Genomic DNA, 5,955 nt, shown 5'->3' with positions numbered 1-5,955 from the left:
AGTCTTGAAAGACCTACATTGGCTCCCAGTATGTTTCCGAGCACAACTCAAAGTGTTGGTGCTGATCTTTAAAGTCCTAAATGGCCTTGGTCCAGTATATCTGAAGGAGCGTCTCCACCCCCATCGTTCTACCCAGAGGTCCAGCACCAAGGGGCTTCTGGCGGTTCCCTCACTGCAAGAAGCCAAGTTACAGGGAACCAGGCAGAGGGCCTTCTCGGTAGTGGCGCCTTCCCTGTGGAACGCCCTCCCACCAGATGTCAAAGAGAATAACAACTATCAGACTTTCAGAAGACATCTGAAGGCAGCCCTGTTTAGGGAAGTTTTTAATGTTTGATGTATTATAGTATTTTAATATTTTTTTGGAAGCTGCCCAGAGTGGCTGGGGAAGCCCAACCAGATGGGCGGGGTATAAATATTATTATTATTATTATTATTATTATTATTATTATTATTATTAGAATGGGGAACATAATGAGGGGAAAGCAGAAGGTGCGTGGAAGAGGCAAGCCATGGAGCCCCCTGGCCTAGTGATTCCTGCCTAGGATTGTGGGAAGAATTCAGTTCACATTTAAAGGCGAACCTACCAAATTAATCCTTTCTGAAACAATGTGAGAATTTTGCCATGAGGTTCTCCAGCCAAATAATGTGTACAAAAATGCTAACTGAGATATAAACATTAGAACATTAGAATGTTCTTTGATGCTGTCCTGGCTTCTACTTCATGGGTTTCCTTGTCCTGGGCTGGTTGCCTGCATCTACACAATGCAGGCAGTCTCTGAGGGCACAAGAAAGCATTCATGCCTCAGGCTCGGTCAGTCAGGGGCAGTGTTTTCCTGACAGGTGAGGAAGTGTTAAGAGAGCCTTGGAGTAATAGTGCCTTCTACATTTGTAGTGTTGCGGTGAGAAAATTGAAAGTTATGGTACATCTCTTTTTCCAGCTCTCCATATAATAGTACTCCTAATCAATAAAATAAACAAGTTATCAATGTCCTAATGTACTTGATAAAATACTGAGTACAATGTGACATGAAGACAACACATCTGGAAAGTTGCAGAGGCAGTTCCAATCCTTAGAAAACGGGACCCCTGCAACATCTGCTGCAACATTGGAGAGCCATAGCACAGTGTCTGCAATTTGGAAATGTGCACACGGGCCCAAAAGCTCTCTGTTTGATCACAAGCCACTCATCATAATGACAGGTGGTTTCTGCTAGCATATTTTCTCATATACAAGCCAGTTTCATGTGTGTCAAGAGGGTGTTCTTGCAAACAAAGATCTGTGTACAATAGCTGGATGATTAATAATTAATCCTTAAGTTTTCCTGGTCAATGTTCAAGTTACGGTGTACTTTGTGCTTTCTCTAATCTCACTTTCATTTGTGCCACAACAACATGCGTGTTGAATGCAATTCTCATTTCAATAGTTGAGGACTGAACAGTTTCTGCATCATTGGGATTACTTCTAATGCTCCAGAGAAGGTACATTTTTCATGTTGCTTTTCTCTCTCCAGATAATATGAAAATGGGTGATATATCATTTAAAAGAGGGGGGTGGACGGTGAGCAGTTCATGAAATAATTTGGATTATGACCTGTTTCTTTGTCTCCCACCATTATATGCAAGTTTGTTCACACACCCTTGGATATTAAATTGTGTCACTGATTGAACTTTCGCCCTCCTGGTAGTTTCTGGGACTCAAAAAACCATGGTATCAATAAGAACACCCTGCATAAAAAATGCAAGGTACATTTTTAGCACTTGACAAGGTAATAGATTGTATTATAATTCTACTGGGAAAATTGTTAAATGGTGGTTATGGTTACATACTCTGGTTGTATACTCATCACTGCCTTAAAATGCAGCTATGTCATTCTTTTTCTCATTTCAGTTTGAAGCTGGTCTGAGGGAAAAAACATCAAAATGCAGCTTTTCTGAAGAAAGTTCAGGGTAGATCTATATTGTGACTAATCATTTGTGGCTAATCTTTAAATAATGTAAGTTACACATTGCATATTAAAACATATATTAGGGAAAGTAAATACAAAAATATTTCTATTAGTGAGATTAATGTACAAAGGGACGTGGGTGGTGCTGTGGTCTAAACCACAGAGCCTAGGATCGGGCTTGCCGATCAGAAGGTTGGCGGTTCGAATCCATGCGACAGGGTGAGCTCCCATTGTTCGGTCCCAGCTCCTGCCCACCTAGCAGTTTGAAAGCACGTCAAGTGCAAGTAGATAAATACTGTAGGTACCACTCCGGCAGGAAGGTAAACAGCATTTCTGTGCACTGCTCTGGTTCACCAGAAGCACCTTAGTTTTGCTGGCCACATGACCTGTATGCCGGCTCCCTCAGCCAGTAAAGCGAAATAAGCGCTGCAACCCCAGAGTCGTCCGCAACTGGACCTAACAGTCAGGGGTACCTTTACCTTTACCTAATGTACAGAAATAGATTATATTAGGCCAACGTTTGTAAGAAAAATGGTTGTATTAGGAAAAATGCACAAGAATCGGCACAAATTACTGTGCTGATTATCTATCTATATATCTCCAGCTGTCCAAAACAAACTGATGAGAAAACTGGCCAAATGGAAAATTGGAGAAATGAGAAATGAGTCACGAAGAGAAAGTGAGCTTGAGAAAGGAGTTTGCCCTTAGCCACAGTCCATATACTTAACCATGCAATGTACCATAATGTGAGACATCGTAAAATCTATTGGGTTGAGCATGCTAAGTCCTCAGCAAAGACATTTGCTTCTGCTTGGGTCAAGCCATTGTACCGTGTTAACTGCACCATATCAAAATGTAGGATACACTGAAAATATGGGGCAATGAAGCCTAAAAAGGTGTAGTTCATTTACTACCTTCTTTGTCATTTCTGTTTTACAGAAAGCTCTACCTCATATTGCTTTGCTTGGGTCTCTGTTTCCTGGACAGAAGCTGTGTATGGTAACCATCACAGCTGTCCTTACTTTCATTGCCACATTAATTCATTTAATTAAAGGTAAATATGTGTGTGGTAAAAAGAGTGCGATTTGCTCAATGTTTCAGAGGGAGAATGCAGAAGTATTCACCATGGGGAAATTGCATCTTCTTTTAAATCTTGTCTTCTTTTTCTTTTTTCTTTTAAAAAAGACTTTCTGAAGCCGGGGTGAGTGGGTGGGATAGGAATTCCTATTCCAGTTCATTTATTGGTTTGCCAAAATGACTCCCCTCGCAAATATCTTGTCCCTTGCGTTCATGTTGCATTGCGAGCTTCGTCAAAATGCTTCTCAAATTTGGCTGAACCTGTGCAGCAAAATGAATGAATATGAAATATTTCATGAAAATAAGGAAACACTTTTGTTTTAGGTGTATTTGTGTCATCCATTGTTTCTATGGTTTTTAAAATGTATCAATGAATAAAATGTATCAATACCTCCAAGGACTCAGTTTTGCAAAATATTGTAAGCTCCCACTCAGTTCCATTTAAAAATAAGTATCTGATGCTCCCTGTTTGGTATTTGTTTCTGATTCTCCCTCAAGGAGCTTTATGGCTCAGTCTCACTTTGCCTTATTTCCTCTCCTTTACACCTACAGTCCACATATCCCCCAGACTGAATTGCCTCTCTCGCTTCTGCTCCATGATGAAGACAACCAAACTACAGGCCTGTTTGTTCCCTTCAGCTTTACAAATGCCAAGTCCAGGTGGAATGAGGGCTTGTGCCTATGCATCTAAACAACCCTCATCCTTGGCTATTTTGAGGCAGGTTGGGCAAAGGCTGAGGGAAGGAATAGGACGGCCAACCTGTCTTTTCTCTACCACTTTGGGAGAAATGTGCCTCCCTTTGCTCTTCTGCATTTAGACTACCAGGATTCTCAGATATGACTCACCCTCCTAAAAATATAGCATAATAATAGCCATCTTCTTATCTTGTATTTGTCATGGAAAACACAGAGCCCATTTCACCCATAAACATACATTGCCTTTCTGTGTTCCTTTTCCAGAGAAACGTAAGAATTCACAGAGTAGAGACGGTAAAGAAAGCAAAAGAATAATACCAGGTGAGATTCCTGCTTGAGTTAATCGAATGATGTGCTTCTGGATATTTATGTATTTACATTTACGCTTTAAAGCACTGAAAACCAGCACTGCTGTATAGTGATTAAAGCTAAAGCAAGGCTGTGCATGCAAACTTCCATTCAGATTTGAAAAGAAAATACCATTAGAAGGAAGTGTATAGGGAAAGGAGGATTAGTCCTCAAAAAAAGGCAGAGGAATTGTTGTGCTTGGGAAGGGGGCTGGGGGCAAGCAGGCAATGATTCAGAAGCAGATACAGCTGAGACAATCTTCCCAGACCAATGTTAGAATTGGGCCAGGAGTTCTCTCCAAAATCCACACATTTCTGGATTTCCAGTCTCCTTCGGATGGCATATGAGGTGGTCTGACGTTGTTCATTGTTTTTAAACACTATGGCTAGATAGCATGTAGGGCTCCTGCCATCATGCACACTGAATTTAATATAGGATTGGAATGCCAAAAACAAAGCCTAAAATGATTTAATTCAGGCCTATTTCATTCTTTGTCATTTCTTTTTCCAGAAAACACTTACTCAGATTGTTCGGCTTGCGGCTTTGTATGCTGTAGATTACTTTTAGTAGCCATTATAGCTCTTGTATCGTTCATTGTCATGTTTTCTTTCTTATTTGGAGGTAAGCATATGCTTGGTAGAATGGGTGGGGTGGGGGCCCAATTTGTCCCTGTATAGGCAGGTGGAAAATTGGAGGGAGTTCTTTAGGGTTTATTTCAGAAGTTAGGAGTGAACCCACAAAACAGTAACAGAAAGGCTTCAGCAGGAACAGGTGTGACCATTGACCTTGGGGAAAATGCACCTCCTTTTAAAACTTGCCTGTTTAAAAATATATGTACTTTTCAAAGCCTCAGGGGCAAAATAAAGATAAAGCCCCATCCAGGCTCAATTATATAAAAAAAGCTGCCCTCTTAAAAATAACATTATTAAGTAATTTTTCATTTCATTTTGAATTTAATTTCATTTTGAGTTTTGGCCAAAATGCTCCTCACATTCCCTAAATCTCTGCAGCAAATGAATGAATGCCCTCCCATCAGTATGCAAGGAAATGACTTGTAAAAATCTTTAAGGTTTCAACTTGCAAATCCAAATTGTTGTAAGCCAAAAATGGCTTATCTTTTGAGTTACGCCAATAAAACTCAGAGACAAGAGGAGTTAGCAGTTTATGGTTGTTTATTGCAATGCAACTGATTACAGTCAAATCTTTTCGCAAAACTGCAACCCCGCCCAAGGGTCTGGGTGGTGGTATTTATAATATTTCAAACACAGGATTTCAATTTTCACCAATCATGCACATCATTACCTCATTTCATGTTTAATACACATGCTCAATAAGCATTGCTAACAAAGCTTTGATTCTCCCTGTGATCTTTACATTGTGTTAGTATGCATGTTGGGAACCTCTGTTACGTGTAGCCATTTGCACCATGTATCAACTTATGTTCTAGCTTATGAGCTGTACCTTTGTGATTGACATATTAGTTCTACTTCTGCCCCAATAGGGACAGCAACTTGCAAAATCATCAGTTTCATAAAGCAACATATTACCATAACTTCTCTATTAGAAGCGCACTCAAGGATTTATAGGAATACACATTATCACATTTATTATGGCCCTTTGGGCCACCACCACAAAATGACTTTCTTCTTTTTGCCGTCCTATGTGCCGGGAGGTGGGGGTGGGGAATAACTTGGGTCTGCTGGAACTTTGTGCATGCCCCAGAACTATGTGTCTAGTTTGATTTGTTCTGTACAACAAATGCTGTGTCATTGCAAAGCAGCCATTCTTGGCCTTGACTTGGTTATGTTGTCATAACCTGCTGAGGAGAAATGGCAGCGAGTCATGCTCTCTGTCCCTATAAATCAGAAATGAAATGTAATTTTTTTTC

The 5,955-nt window shown here is 40.3% G+C and overlaps 1 long non-coding RNA gene across 2 annotated transcripts; it reads left to right on the top strand.

Annotated features, from left to right (window-relative positions):
• Positions 1 to 1,372: 1,372 nt before the first annotated feature.
• Positions 1,373 to 4,684, top strand: LOC144325106 (uncharacterized). 2 transcript variants are annotated; one of them, XR_013390396.1, is made up of 5 exons: positions 1,373 to 1,479; positions 1,889 to 1,994; positions 2,886 to 3,000; positions 3,984 to 4,040; positions 4,578 to 4,684. It is a non-coding gene; the product is annotated as an uncharacterized LOC144325106 (long non-coding RNA). The 2 variants fall into 2 exon arrangements; XR_013390395.1 differs by lacking the exon at positions 1,889 to 1,994.
• The last annotated feature ends 1,271 nt before the right edge of the window (positions 4,685 to 5,955 follow it).

This window comes from Podarcis muralis, chromosome 13 (assembly GCF_964188315.1).
Source record: "Podarcis muralis chromosome 13, rPodMur119.hap1.1, whole genome shotgun sequence".
Taxonomy (NCBI): domain Eukaryota; kingdom Metazoa; phylum Chordata; class Lepidosauria; order Squamata; family Lacertidae; genus Podarcis; species Podarcis muralis.
Note: the sequence above shows the minus strand (reverse complement) of the source record. Positions and strands in the feature narration are given on the sequence as shown.